This window comes from Chiloscyllium plagiosum, unplaced genomic scaffold, assembly GCF_037043375.1.
Source record: "Chiloscyllium plagiosum isolate Xiang-an unplaced genomic scaffold, Cpla_swu_hap1 HiC_scaffold_19, whole genome shotgun sequence".
In the NCBI taxonomy this organism is placed as follows: Eukaryota; Metazoa; Chordata; class Chondrichthyes; order Orectolobiformes; family Hemiscylliidae; genus Chiloscyllium; species Chiloscyllium plagiosum.
Window position 1 is genome coordinate 48864571 of NW_028270157.1, and position 14975 is coordinate 48879545.

Consider the following 14975-nt stretch of genomic DNA (forward strand, 5'->3'; position numbering starts at 1 on the left):
CAAACAAAAGCATACAAGATTATTCTAAGACATATACTGTCCAGTCTACATTTGGAGTAATGTGTAGGTCACCAGGATAGAAAAAGGACATATGTATATTGAAAGGATACCAAATAGAGGTGAGATAAGGGTAAAGATTGGTATGGATGTATGGATATATTAATTCAGACATTACTTTAAGACATATCAGATTTGTAGAACGGAAGACTGATATTTACATTAGTGAAAATAAGTTATACCAGATACTATAATTATTTCTTAAAAATGCCAAAGTGATAAATGTTTCGAATAACCTGCTAAGCAAGGTAGATGGAAGTAAAATTATTTTTAACAAAACTGAATGCTTGCCTGAAGGATTAATGTTCCTTGCTATTTAAGTTTAAATCCTGAAAGCCTACATATTTGTATTGCTAGACTGTTAATTCAGAAACCCAGGTATTGTTCTGGGGACCTAGGTTTAAATCCCATCATGATAGATGGTAGAATTTGAATTCAATAAAAATCTGGAATTAAGGGTCAAATGATGACCATGAACAATTGTCAGAAAAACCCATTTAGTTTACTAATGTCCTGTAGGGAGGGAAACTGCCGTCCTAACCTGATCTGGCCTACATGTGACTCCAGACCCACAGCATTGTGGTTGACTCTTAACTGCCCTCTCAGTAATTAGGGATAGGCAATAGTTGTTGGCCCAGCCAGTATCGTCCACATCCCGTGAAAGAATTTAAAAACGCTCCACGTAAATATATTCAAGGGTTGTATTTTTTGTACTTCAGAATTTGATTTAATCTCACTGAAGATGTCACTACAGTCAGAATGATAGCTGTTTGTAAACAATAGCTATTTATATGTGTAGAATAAAAGGATTGGTTTGAAGTTTGCACAATTCCATATGAGCACTAAGAAACAAAGTCTACACCAATGATCCACACTCAGGATCTAGAAGAAAGATTTTGCTTCATTAGTTGACAAGAACATTGTATGAATTATATGTATTGGTACTTGTACAATAACAGCTGCTGGCCTAAACATCAATGTACTTGTGACTGCTATGGTTATCATGATTAAGGTAGGAGATCCTAGCTGCAGCTCCTGATCATTTCCCAGTGTGAACTGTATACACCACTTACTATCTATTTCTCAACATTACGAATATAATTTTGTTTCCAAAATGGCATTGGCAGCCATTTTAGTGAGGGTGCTTGCATGTCCAAATGAAGCATCCCTGGAAACCAAACTCGGGAGATTGTGATATCAGCAACACTGAAAATCAACCAGCAATTAACCTGAAGAAAGCTAATAATCCTTTTAACTAATAATTGTGGTAATGCGTATCATGGTGATTTGACACTAGTATTGCCATTTTGGTATGTAACGGGATCATCAACTTTCAGGGCAGTCAATGATTGATTTGTACCGGCTGTTGCTGGGTTAGCAGAATTTTTTGGAGGTTAAAGTTCAAGTCTGTAAGGAGTGGTGCAGCATGTGGTTAAAGTTCTCACTTCAAGCGCTTGCTTTGATACCACAGTTACTACTTTAAGGGATTATCATCCATCTTCAGGTTAATTGCTGATTGATTTTCAGTAGTTACTGTGGCAATTATAGAATTATTTGATGGTTTCTTAGAGTAGTTTAAAGTTTCTAAAGCTTACTGACAGTGATGTAGCATTTCCTAAAGAATTCTGTCCTAACTTCTGCACAAAGCATGGGCTGTCAGATATCCATGCAGCTAGTTACATTCACCTCGACTGCGGTATGACAAGGAGAATGAGCAGAAGTGATAAATAACAGAACAATCTGCTGGGGTGGGGAGTGGAAGGGGGCTTAGCGGTATTCAGCAGGCGACTCCAACTACTGTGTTCAAACAATAACCCTTTTACCTGAATCTCAGTGAGCAGTGTATCAGATGTTGTCATTTCACTAAGGACATCTTCATTGAAATCTGCCACCTGTTACTCCAGCCTCAGAGCAGGGTTAGTGACTGTGACGATGCCAGGAACTGCAGTAGACAAGCCATAAACTAAGAGTGGCCATTGAATGAAAAGGTCTTTCCTAACGTGACATGGCTCATGACACTGGGTGAGCAGCCCAATGGCAGGTGGACAGCAGGCAAGAAAGGTTGTCAGGGCCAGGCCCGTGACAATGCCTGCCACAGCTATCTGGTTCCAATACCTTTGCAATATTTGTCTGAATGGTTTCAATGCTCTCATTCTCCCCATCCTCTACAGTAAGGCCTTAGTGCAGTGTCAGAAAACATTAGAGCTTGCATTCTGCCATGTTGTGCCATTATTGAGTAGATCCTCTGCTGGGAGCGCTTTCAGCAGCTTCCTGTTCTAGAAAGAAGGCATCTCTGTTTTAAGAGGCTGGCTTTAAATATTGCAGCTAGCAACTAGCATCTTTCAATTTTGCAGCCCTTGTCAGGTGTGTAGTCACTCAACAGTGCACTCAGAATTGGCTTCACACAGCGATCACTTAAATCAGCAGACAGTCTCTACCTGGCCAATTTCACAGAAGGTGAAGTTCAGCTCTGATGGCTCAATGGCTGATATGTCTGACAAAGTCACTGATCAGGCTCCTAGCAAAAAGTGGTGGGAGAAGAGATGGAAATATTAAACATTATTCATGTCTTGTTTGTTGAGAACACCGGACCCTTTAAAAATAGCAATTACAGTCAGTTCTGATATAACACGACTGTTCCATTCTCATGCAATCTTATGTTATAAGAAAATTGTGCAATAGCTACGCCTTTCAAATTAATGGGGCTGGAATCACATTATAACCAATGGTTAGATAAGGCAAGTTTGCATTCTGCAAATAACGGTCTAAATTATTCAACCATGTTCAAGCCAATTTGTGTTGAAGAAACATGCAGTGCAGCAGAATTGACTGTATGTGGATTTGGCATATGAGTAGACAGATATGTTTCAAGAAAGAACAATCTAAGGAAGGGGCACTCAACCGGAAAAGTTAACTCTGATTTCCCTCCAGATCTGCTGATCTTTTCCAGCAATTTCTGTTTCTGATTTATTGTATCTGCAGCTTTTCCTGATTTTACTGATATTTACATCTTCCCATTCTAATATGCAATATTCAAACAAGCTTAACTTTCAGCTAACTGACTGGTCTGTTCATTTGTTTATTTAAATACAGGAGTCAGCATTCAGAATTAATAATACTCCATTTTACAACAGCTAGCCAGAGGAATCAATCAAGTAGTCCTTTCTGAACAGATAATAGAATCTGATAGACTTCCATGAGGTTGCTGCCTCTCTTAGGAAGAAAACCATCTTTATTGCCTTTTTGTGAAGACTTTGTGAGGCAGGGTGCCTGGAGATGGTGGTAGATGGTGCATGCAGGAATGAGGTAAGAATAGCACTTTAAAGGCACCCCTTACTTGTGAAATGTTACATGTGAAATTTTGTTAATTTTCCTTTACATTTAAATAAAATGCAAGCATAAAAGCATGCCCCTCTATCAAGGGTTTAAGATACCTTGGAATCTGGGATGGACATGGCCGATGTCACTATCTCAACCCCTTCGCAATTTGAACAGGAGAATTAATTTCTTCCAAAATACACCGGACACAAGGGATGAGCTACTGTACGTTACCCGTGCCTGTATCAGAGGCAGAGTTTTAGGAATCTGACGTGGTGGTAAAACACCCCAGATGGAGCTACACAAAAAAAGAACCAGCCTATGTCCTGGACGCGGGGGAGGGATGTAGTGATTGTAATGTGGTCAGCCAAGGGGCCCTCATAGAATATGAGTTATCTGATTGGGGCTGTTAACCTGGTCCCATCAGGGAACCCTAGCTGACAAATATAAACAGGAATATCAGAGGTTACGTTCACTGGAAATTGGCTCTGAGGAGGCTGGATTAGTGTCAGGGACTCTCCAAGTTTAAATGAAGGGGGACTTGGTTATGGAATATATTGTGGAGCTATTTCAGTTATCTCCTTTCTGGGGCTGATCAGGTGCCTTGTCTCCCGCAATTCTGTGAGTGCCAATGGTCTGGGAAATTCTTTTGGCCAGTTGTGGCACTTTCGCAATGAGGTAGTCACCAGATTATGGCCCCACACTTTCTAAGCCTGATGTTTTCAGTAATGTATCAGTACATGAGCTGGTGTGGAGATTACAGGAGGTAGCCTTGCCACTGTTTACTCTGAGGACTCCAAATTCTTTTCAACAAAAATGGAGATGGAGCATCTTGGTGAGTGGCTGATTCACCTGGACGTGGTGGATGTGTTGGCGGTACTTGCAAGACAAAGAGAGAAACCATTGCGGCCAGTGGTTAGAAGTGGTGTGTAATTAATGTGACAGACGGTGGGGTTACAATGAGAGTTGCAGTGGAATGACCAATGGGACTTACTCAGTTATAGTGTCATAGAGATGTACAGCACGGTAACAGATCCTTAAGTCCAACTTGTCCATGCCCACCAGATATCCCAACCTAATCTAGTCCCATTTTCCAGCACCTGGCCCGTATCTCTCCAAATTCTTCCTATTCATACACTCATCAGATGCCTTTTAAATGTTGCATTTGTAGTAGCCTCCACCACTTCCTCTGGCAGCTCTTTCCACACACGCACTACCCTATGCGTGAAAATGTTGCCCTGCAGTTCCCTTTTATATCTTCCCCTCTCACCGTCTAGGTCTGGACTCCCCTATCCCAGGGAAAAGACTTTGTCTATTTACCCTGTCCATGCCCCTCATGATTTTATAAACCTCTATAAGGTCACCCCCTCAGCCTCGGACACTCCAGGGAAAGAGCCCCAGCCTATTCAACCTTGCCCTATAGCTCAATCCCTCCAATCTCCTTCTCTCCAGAGAGAAAAGTCTGAGCTGAGTCAACCTCTCTTCATAAGGCAAGCCCTCCAGTCTAGGCAGCATCCTGGTAAACCTTCTTTGCACCCTCTCCAAAGCCTCTGTACCTTTCCTATAATAGGGTGACCAGAACTGGACACAATATTCCAAGTGTGGTCTCACCAGGATTTTGTAGAGCTGCAGCAAAACCTCACGGCTCTTAAACTCAATCCCCCTGTTAATGAAAGCCAAAATACCATATGCTTTCTTAACAACCCTATCCACTTGGGGGACAACTTTGAGGGATCTATGTACTTGTACACCCAGATCCCTCTGTTCCTCCACACTGCCAAGAATCCAGTCTTTAATCCTAAATTCAGCATTCGAGTTCGACCTTTCAAGATGCATCACTTCACATTTATCCAGGTTGAACTCCATCTGCCATTTCTCAGCCCAGCTCTGCATCCTGTCAATGTCGTGCTGCAGCTTGCAATAGCCCTCGATACTGTCAACAGCACCTCCAACCTTTGTGTCATCTGCAAATTTACTAACCCACCCCTCACAACCTCCTCATCCAAGTCATTTATACAAACTGCAAAGAGCAGAAGCCCAAGAACGGAGCCCTGTGGGACACCACTCATCACTGTCTTCTCCAACCACTCTCTGCCTTCTGTCAGCCAACCAATTCTGAATCCAGATAGCCAAATCTCCCTGTATCCCACACTTCCTGACTTTATGAATGAGCCTACCATGGGGAACCTTGAGAGGCATAGATAGAGTTAATAGCCAGAGACCTTTCCCCAGGGCATGATTGACTGGCACGAGGGGTTATAATTTTAAGATATTAGGTGGAAGGTATAGAGGAGACGTCAGAGGTAGGTTCTTTATGCAGAATTGTGAATGCATGGAATGCATTGACAGCGTGATGGTGGAAGCAGAGTCATTAGGGACATTTAAGCGACTGCTGGACATGCACATGGACAGCAGTGAATTGAGGGGTGCATAGGTTAGGTTATTTTATTTTAGATTAGGAATAATCCTCGGCACAACATCATGGGCCGAAGGGCCTGTTCTGTGCTGTACTTTTCTATGTTCTATGTTCTAACTCTGCCAACATCCTTGTAAACCTTTCCTGAACCTTTTCATGTTTCACAACATCCTTTCGATATGAAGGAGACCAGAATTGCATGCAATATTCCAAAAGTGGCCTAACCAACGTCATGTAAAACCGCAACATGACCTCCCAACTCCCATACTCAATATTCTGACCAATAAAAGAAAGCATACCAATTGCCTTCTTCATTACCCTATCTACCTGCAACTCTACTTTCAAGAAGCCGAACCTACACTCCAAGGCTGATGGGACATTTATGTTTTGTCCTCTTCACAGGAGCATTTCTGGCCTTTTACTCTCTTTGGGTGAACAGCCTAAATTTGGGCACCTCTTCACCTGTACAGGCTCTGTTTGCCCTGTCCTCTTCTCTAATGAGAGAAACGGAAGAATTGGCTGAGATGAAATGGGTGGCATGGTTATTAGTCCTGGTGCAGGTAGATGAACAGTGGTGGGGTGCCCTGCTAAGTGAATAGGTTGCATAGAGGGCTTGCACGGTTAGTGAAGTTTGAAACTTGGTGAAGGAAGACGTTGCAGACAAGAGTGAGAGCAGTAAAGTATGAGTCTTGTTGGGAGGTGGGTATAGTAGCAGAAAGTGATTGAGTGCAATGTAATAGAGGACAGCACTGTGGCTCAGTCATTATCATTGCTGTTTCACAGCGCCAGGGATCAGGTTCAATTCCACCCTCAGGCGACTTTCTATGTGAGGTTTGCACATTTTACCTCTGTCTGCGTGGATTTCCTCCCACAGTCCAAAAGGTGTGCAATTTAGGTGGATTGGCCATGCTAAATTGCCCTATATTGTCCAGGGATGTGTAGGTTAGGTGGATAAGCCGTTGGAAATGCAGAGTTACAGGGATTGGGTAGTGCAATGGATCTTGGTGGGATGCTTTTCAGAGGGTTAGTGTGGACTTAATGGACCGAATGGCCTGCTTCCACACTAGGGATTCTATGATCTATGACAAATATAAAAGAGTGAGATTGGACTTAACTATGGTTAGTATCTACAGTTCAAATAAGTGTAGACACATGGTTGATTTTGTGAAGAGATGAGGCAAAACTAATTACCTTCATGTGTTCTTGTGCTTTGTCAGCAACAAATACATTCGTCCTTCATCTGTCACTACAGCCTGAAATGTATATTTTCTGTGGCTGGATGTGAAACTCTTCTGAATATTTGGGAGCTTTCACTGTCCTCCTATCCAAGGATGTAAAATTATGTAAGGAACTGTTTTGAGAAATATTTGCCTCATATGGATTGATTCGGAACATCCCAATTCACCTTTGGTAAGTTCCTAAAATCTTTTATGTTGCCCCAAGTAGGTAGCAACTTTTGACCTGATACTTTTCTGAGGAAGAGAAGGAAGATTTAAATAGGAATGAGCATAGTTCTCTTTAAGACATTAACCTGACAACCAATTTTAGAGAAGCATTGTTACATAACTTAGCAGCAAGTCTTAAAGCCAGAGACATTGTCTGGGATGAAGGAAGTCAACAATGAAATAGGAAAGAAAATGTAATGAAAGAAAATGAAGAGTCTCTGCTCCTTAACATGCAAAATATGAAGAAGAATAATTACTCATTCAATTTTAAATAAAATATCTCCATCACCAATGTACCTTTTCATCAAATTATTCTGTTTGGTTTCCTTTCTGTGATTAACTTTACAACATGATATATTTTTACTATGATGACTAGAAATTATTGCAAATCATGACAGTGTGAAGGAAAAGAACTAACAAACACACATTTAACAATTCAATATCTAGTACTACTAAATTAAACTGCAGTGATGCGAATTAAGTTCCTTCACCTTGGTTTCCAATAAAGCATTCATACTTAATTGCTTAAAAAATATTCCAATTATAATAAACAATATAAATTTTAAAGTTAGGACTTTTTGTGGTGCAGTGGTAACGCCCCTAACTCTGCATCAAGAAACCTGTGTTTAAGGTTTACCTGCTCTGGAGGTGTGTGCTAACATTGCTTTACAGTTTGATTAGTAAATATTGAAAATGTTAAACTTAACAATAATTCTTTTTAACATAAAAGGGATATTGATGACAAGATTTCTCTTTTCAAGGCTTTTCAATGCCTTCTCTTTTGTCTGGGCTGTAAGGAAGAAAATCATGTTTGAAAACAAACTCTGTTTTTGCTAAACATCGGTATCATCACTTCTTCTAATGACATGTCTGCAGAGCCAGCTAGCAACAACAGTCTGTCAACACTGCATGTCACAGAATAAGATCAATCCTGGCTGCTGATGAGGCAAGTGCTTCATAATTGATGTCATTTTCCAGGTGAATGTGGGTTGGAAGGTGTGGAATTTCAAAAATATTTCCAATAGTTAAGCAACCAGAAAATGCAGCAGCTTGTAAGTGTCAGCTGTCCCTTGACTGCTCCACATCGGTCATCAACCATACAACAACTTTATGCAGTGAAGAGAAAGTGTTACAACAATGAAAATAATATGTGCACACCAAATATTGCCACAAAAACCCCATGGCTGGTGTCAGGTCTCTTATTTCTTCTTTTATTTCATTTAAAAGCTTACTTTTCAACTTTCATCTGAAGTGTCTCACATTGTCCATCATTCCCCTAAACCAACTGGATCTGTTCACACTTCTTTTTGCTGTGCTTACATTGCTGTAAACTTTGAGAGATCTGTGCTGACTTTTTTCCCTTTTCATTCACTTGGATTCTGCTCTGAAACTTTCTCATTGCAAAAGTTTGGAAAGCTTAGCATGTTATCAAATATGTATACAAATCTGGGTCCGGCTACAATTTTGAGGTAACCTTAGTGTTGAGACTTAAAATGATTTTGAATGAAGCAAACCATGGAGAACAAGATCAGGTTGAACAGGAATTATATGCTGCTAGAAAATAGTAGTATTCTGTATCTGAGAAATGAAATACAAGGGTAGAAGAATGAAAAAACTGGGCTGCTGCCTATGACACAGGGAGATAGAAGCAGAAGCAAGTTATTTTAGAGTGACAGAACAATCCAGAAAATTAGAGTGTGCAGGCACCTTTCAGAGAGAATCAGGTCATTCAGAAAAGATTGGGAAAAGCAGCCATAAAGTTTAGCTGTGTCCAAAACAGTCAGGGCAGAAAATAAAAGAACTCCGAGGGAGTTTAATGTTAGTAAGAAGAAAAAAATCAGAAAAAGCAGGTTGTGGAAGTGGATTTTAAAGAATCCATGTTAACAAATAATTAATTTCATGTTTGTTTAAAGGTCTCAGGGAGAAACATGAATAAAAGAAATAGCATCACGTGAATGAGGAAGTTTGCTGAAAAGTAACAGCCATACCGAAAGAAGAATAAATTTGAAGTTCTGATGTTAAAATTCACAGCCTCTTGTAAATATGTTTCTTGTCTGTCCACCATGATAAACAAATTGCAAACGTAAAACATGCCTATCAAGCCAGGTTTCACTCAGGGATCTAGTGTGTCGAGTGTTACTATCAGCTGATTTATAACAATAGAAAGAGAAATTGTTTATCAAATTCATTTCGGACAGTTCCAACCTACATGCGCAGAATTGAAAAGAACAGTGACTTAAACCAGGCATCGCAAACCGTTTCCTCTTCACTTACCGTATTGATCTGCATGCACCATATGAGCTCTTAGCTCAATGGTCTTTGATTGGGTAGCATATTGAAAGAGCATACTACACTAATTACTTTCCACCAGCTACTAATAAATAAGTTGCACTACCTTACTTTGGATTTGCTGAATAGTTGTGTTAGATTTTCAGTTGATTAATGTGGCAAACGTCAGTGCAATCCTAGCAGTACAGTCCTTATAATTTAAGTTAATAATAGTCCTCTCAACTCACAAAGATCAAAAATACTGTCATTCAATAGTGATGGCTAGTAAAATTATGAGTTCAATAATGAGAGACAACCCAATTATCATGCAATAAAATAGTATCAAGGTCTGCCTAATTACTTAGCTCTGGCATGGACCCATGCTCTCCTCCAAGTAAGCATGTGTTTTAAAAGTTGGAAGCATAAATGTGAAACCATTATTCTCACAATGTTGGACTTAATAAATCCATTCAGCTAGTACCTTAACATTATCCTTCCAGTTCTGAATGATACAGCAACTCCTCCCAGATGTTCAATTTCTTTTCACCTTTTACACTCAAAATATTTTTAGAAATGTTTACCATAATAATGAAAATCAAAATACTCATATTTGTTAAAAAATATTTTCTTTTGTCCTTCCTCCTGGTCACTTTATGTCTCAAACCTAAGGTTTGTCTTTCTTTAGGAACCTCCTCTGCAATAATCCCACCTCAACTACACCTGTCCCAATTTCAGTCTCTTATGTATACTCCTCTCTCTTCGACACTGCTGTCAGTTATCCTGGCAGCTACAACCTCCTCAGCTACAATTCCCTCAATAACACCCTCCATCTGTCTCCTCCAACATCATCCAGGAAACCCTCTCTGTGACCACTCTTCTATTCACTCTCGCTAATTGCTTGCTCTTTGACTTAGTTGTCTTTCCATGTTAAGCACTGTGGAATGCCTTTCTATATAAATTATTGGACAAAATTCCTGCTTCCTACTTGAGGATTGGTATGAACTGATTTTTCCAATTGACGTTTGGTGCCCAAAGAAAAGTCTGGCATATGAATTGTGATGTGATCAACTAAAAGCCGACTTGCACAATCTTCCAACCGGCAGAGTTTTGTGTGTGGGATAGGTGACCCGTGTGTTCTCACTTCAATTGAGATCTTAAGTGGTTGCTTGCTGCCTGACCTCAATCTTCAGTCTGGTGGATGGGAATCGGATTAGTTGACAGGGCTCTCAGGCAATACCTCTGTCTGAGTTGGGGGCAGAATTTCTGTTTCCGGCTAATTAACACACCTCAGGGCATTCAATAATTGCAAGGCTACGAAATCCCTCTGACCCATTGGGTGGCAGGGTGCAAAGTCCCACCCAAAATTGTACATTAAGACTAATAATAAACTCATCTGCCATGAGTAGCTCACAGATAATCAGATATTCAAGGTAGGGCAGTAAGATTGAGGAACTCAAAGTGGTTAGACAGAGCTAACTAAATTGTTAATTTTGTTACTTACTAAATGAGAATAGATCAACATCATTCTGCATAAATTGTTCATCTTTTTAGCTGCTAGGCTTCCAAAGACATGGGATACTTGGTCGCCAGGATCAAATTTAAAATTGTAAATCAATGTGAGGCTGCCTGGTTCATTATAATATTGAAATTAATGAAATGTATTGCTGAGAAAGGACCTTTTTTGTGGAAGCTTTATGTCTTACACTCAACCAGGCAATTTGCAATATCACCAATTCACAGGATAAAACCAATGCGAAGGCTTTCCCCCTTGAATTGGCATTCTTGTGAAGTGTCCTGATGAGTACAAGATGAAAAGTTTTAAGAAAATGATTTCTCTTTTCAGTAATACTCAAGTTCTGTACTACCAAACAAACATATGAATGAAATGTAGTTGGCTCTTACTGAATAACGAATTTTTATGATCTCCCATATGCAAGGAGGCAGCAAATATCTCAAGCTCCAGCCCAGAAGGAACTAACTGCATAAATGTTTATCAACATAGTCACCTTCACAGCCATAGGCTATTCATTGCTTGACCTGCTTGAGATTGTAGCTGTAGCTGCAACATAAGGTAGAGTTAAATGAGGACATCACAGAATGCTTACACCACAAAAGGTTTAAATCTGACATGGCCTGCTGTTTCTGTGCTGACCTTCAGCAATAGCACATCCTAACATTTATCCATTCTGCTTGTGAGGATTCGGATAGGCAAATTGCTCTCTGAGTATCTTTGGGCAGATATGGCTTTCTGCTCAGAACCCTTCTTCCACTCCTCCCTTTTTCAGCAACTTTTCTTGCTCTCTGCAGCATTCTGTTCATTCTACAAGTTGTGGCATATTGAAAAGACAATGCTTACTAATGCATCAATGTGTGGGAGCAATTATTTGTGCAGATGTCTTGTAGTCAGCAAACAATCCTTCAGCACTTGGCATCTCCCTGGAGATGTCTGCAACATGAAGTAATGACAGAAAGTACTGAACAGTTGTAAAATCATAATAATAGGAAAGAAACAAACCAGCACTGAGTGCAGCTACACTATCTGAACAGCAGTAGCTCAAGAAGGTGATAACTCTTCACCACCTGCTCAAGGGCAATTCGGAATGGGAAATATATATTGACCTTGCTGTGACATTCACAATATTGAACTGGGATGGAAAAAACACTTCTCAGTGCCGAAGCACTGTTCAAAATTAAGAGATGGCACTATCTAAACTGCTGAGAACCTCGATTGTACTGCTGATGTTAAATCAGCCTTACACCTGCTTAAGATCATGATCTGTCTGCTGTTCTTTGTTTTAATGGCTGTCCATGTGCTAACATCTGCACCAATATTGCATCCAGCATGATTGCTATGGACATGTACACATGTGCCACAGACACCATTTTGAAGTTCTACGGACATTTGTACTTCCAAAACACTAAATGCTAATGGGTCCAATTTCTCATACTTAAGGCTGTGTTTTTGTGGAAATGTGAAATTAGCATTAGGAAAGTTCCAGACTCCACAAATCCATCTTTGTTAAGGAAGCCTCTACTCACCAAATGAGGAGGTGGGGAATAGAGTGGAGTCAGGCTTGCCCTCTCTGAAGGCAGGGCAATGGTGTTAAAGGAGGCTACTGAATAGTGGGGCTAGCTGGCTAGAAGACATGATTTGCAGCATCTCAAAGAAGTTATGAACCTTGCAGGGAGCCCCAGTTCCAAGTCAGTAACCAAAACTGGTTATGCGGAATATTTGTCCAGTTGTAATTAAATGAATATCAGGAACTCAAGCCTTTAAAAGGAGCAGATAGAAGATAGCAAAGACCAAATATCTCTTTTTCCTAATTACCTCATCATGAATGCCTAGCTGAACTCCAAGAATAACTAATGCACTTAAGTTCAGCAGATAATTGTTGACAGCTGCAGATGGGAATGCAAGCTTTGTTTGCTCAACTTTGAAGTTATTTTTTGAAGAATTCTTGTCAATGTATGTGAATCAACATAAAATTAAGAATTTATTCTGACTGACATAACAAATGAGTGATTGACAGCTTTATGAGAAGATAAGAAGGGCAATACTCTTCAAAGGCAATGCTGCAAGTCTTTATTTTGGATCCCTCAAGATTCATTAGTCCTCTGAAATAGTGTGAACCATGTCACCTAATAGAATGGTCCAAATTCATCAAAATTATTAATAGCAGTATGTGAAATGTACAATGGAGTTGAAAATGGCAGATGTATTGTGGTAGGCTGATTATCTTTATTTTAGCTTGCACCTGAGAGAATTGCCAGCAATGAGATTGTGGGTTGGAATCCCATAACTTGATCCCTTCATATGTTTAAAGGCATCCTGAATCCATGAAAATCTGGGCCACAGTATAAACTCTATTGCATTCGGAATAGCGAATGAGTGCATGGTCACTTTAGTGAAATGCCTTTTAACCAACAAAGCTAAATCAGCAATTTTTGTCTCATTCTAAAAGTGCACTTTTATGGATGGGCGAGAAGATAACATACTCTCTAAACTGCTCCGGTGGGCGAAATCTTTAGTCCCAAAGGTGGTGGACCTCAAGGTTAAAAGGCAAGCTAATCTGATGGGATGACAGCATCCCACAACCCTGCTGCCTTTCTGTATTGCTTAAAGTTCTGAGTAGGCAAGCGCAAACTTGACCTTCTCATCTTATCACCAACTGAGGTGATTAGTGACCAATGAAGGACTACTTGAATGCCTATTCCCTCCTGGGCTGTAATTATTTCATCACCAGACATTTGAGGGAGAATAGGGCAGAGGTGGTTGCGAAGAGACTTTGCCCTTGCATCTGTCCCTCTCGACCCTTCCCCTATTTACCAATCCCAGAAACCCTCATTCCCCCAAAAAAGTAATTTCCCTGACATCCTTATCCTTGTGATAACAGACAACTTCCAGACAGCAGTCATGAGTGGACTGTGACAGTTACTGGCCTCTTACTGAGCAACAGTTCTCACTTGGGGATGGATTTCCACTTCCAATGACTTGATTTCAGAGAAAGGTCCACCTTGTCCTCCAAATTTCCTTATAAGAGGAAGATATGGTGAACCAAGCCATGGAATGCCACATCAGGTATCCTGACACCTTTACAGTAAGCAAGCAAGACACCTGATGACACAAGAATATTCTAGCTTGTGCTGTCTTCACATTTCCAGACATTACCTCAGAAACCATTATTTATTTGAATAGTTAATTTTGTAGAGTAACAAACTGAAAATAACAAAATTAACTGTGTCGACTGAATGCACAAAAAATATTACCTCATAAAATTTCTCGGATTCTCCACTGCAAGCGAATAATTAGTTTCATTCACTCAATGCAGCTGGCTAAACAAATTGTAGGTAAAGAGTGAATTGATTTTGAATTGTAAATGTTACCAATAGGTCAGCATCAATCTGTTGCTTTCTTTGTATCTCTCTATCTAAAGCTTGACCCATTCTGAACAAAAATGAATAACTGTGTTCATAGGTTTGTTTGAAAAACCGCTTAAATTCACCATTTCTTTTGTATCCATATTGTTTTCACTGGCACAGCATTTACGTTTTCTTTTACAGTATCAATGGAAGCCTCCTGACTACGCAGAGCCTGAAAACCTATGCATATGCTCCACATTTAATCTATTGTGGAGTTCATTGTTTCAGGGAGAGATGAGCAGCATGAATATTTTTTAATGGTGCGAATTTATATGCATGCTCTACGTACCCTTACTCTTTATAATTAAACTCTTGATTAGGTGTGCAGTATTGCACAAATTGTATGCCCATGCAGCATGTTGCAATGACTACCGTCCAGTGGCTCTAACTTCATTGGTCATGAAATGCTTTGAAAGGCTGGTCATGGCATGAATCAACTCCAGCCTCCCCACTACTTTTGATCCACTCCAATTTGCCTATCGGACCAAGAGATCCATGTCTGATGCCATACCACTTGCCCCTCACTCCTCCCTCGAACATCTTGACATCAA

General features: G+C 40.2%; 1 protein-coding gene across 9 annotated transcripts in view; it reads right to left on the minus strand.

The window, feature by feature from the left end:
• The window catches only part of LOC148146771 (ELKS/Rab6-interacting/CAST family member 1-like), a 922009-nt gene that overhangs the window by 75637 nt on the left and 831397 nt on the right, over window positions 1–14975 (minus strand). The window lies entirely within an intron of this gene.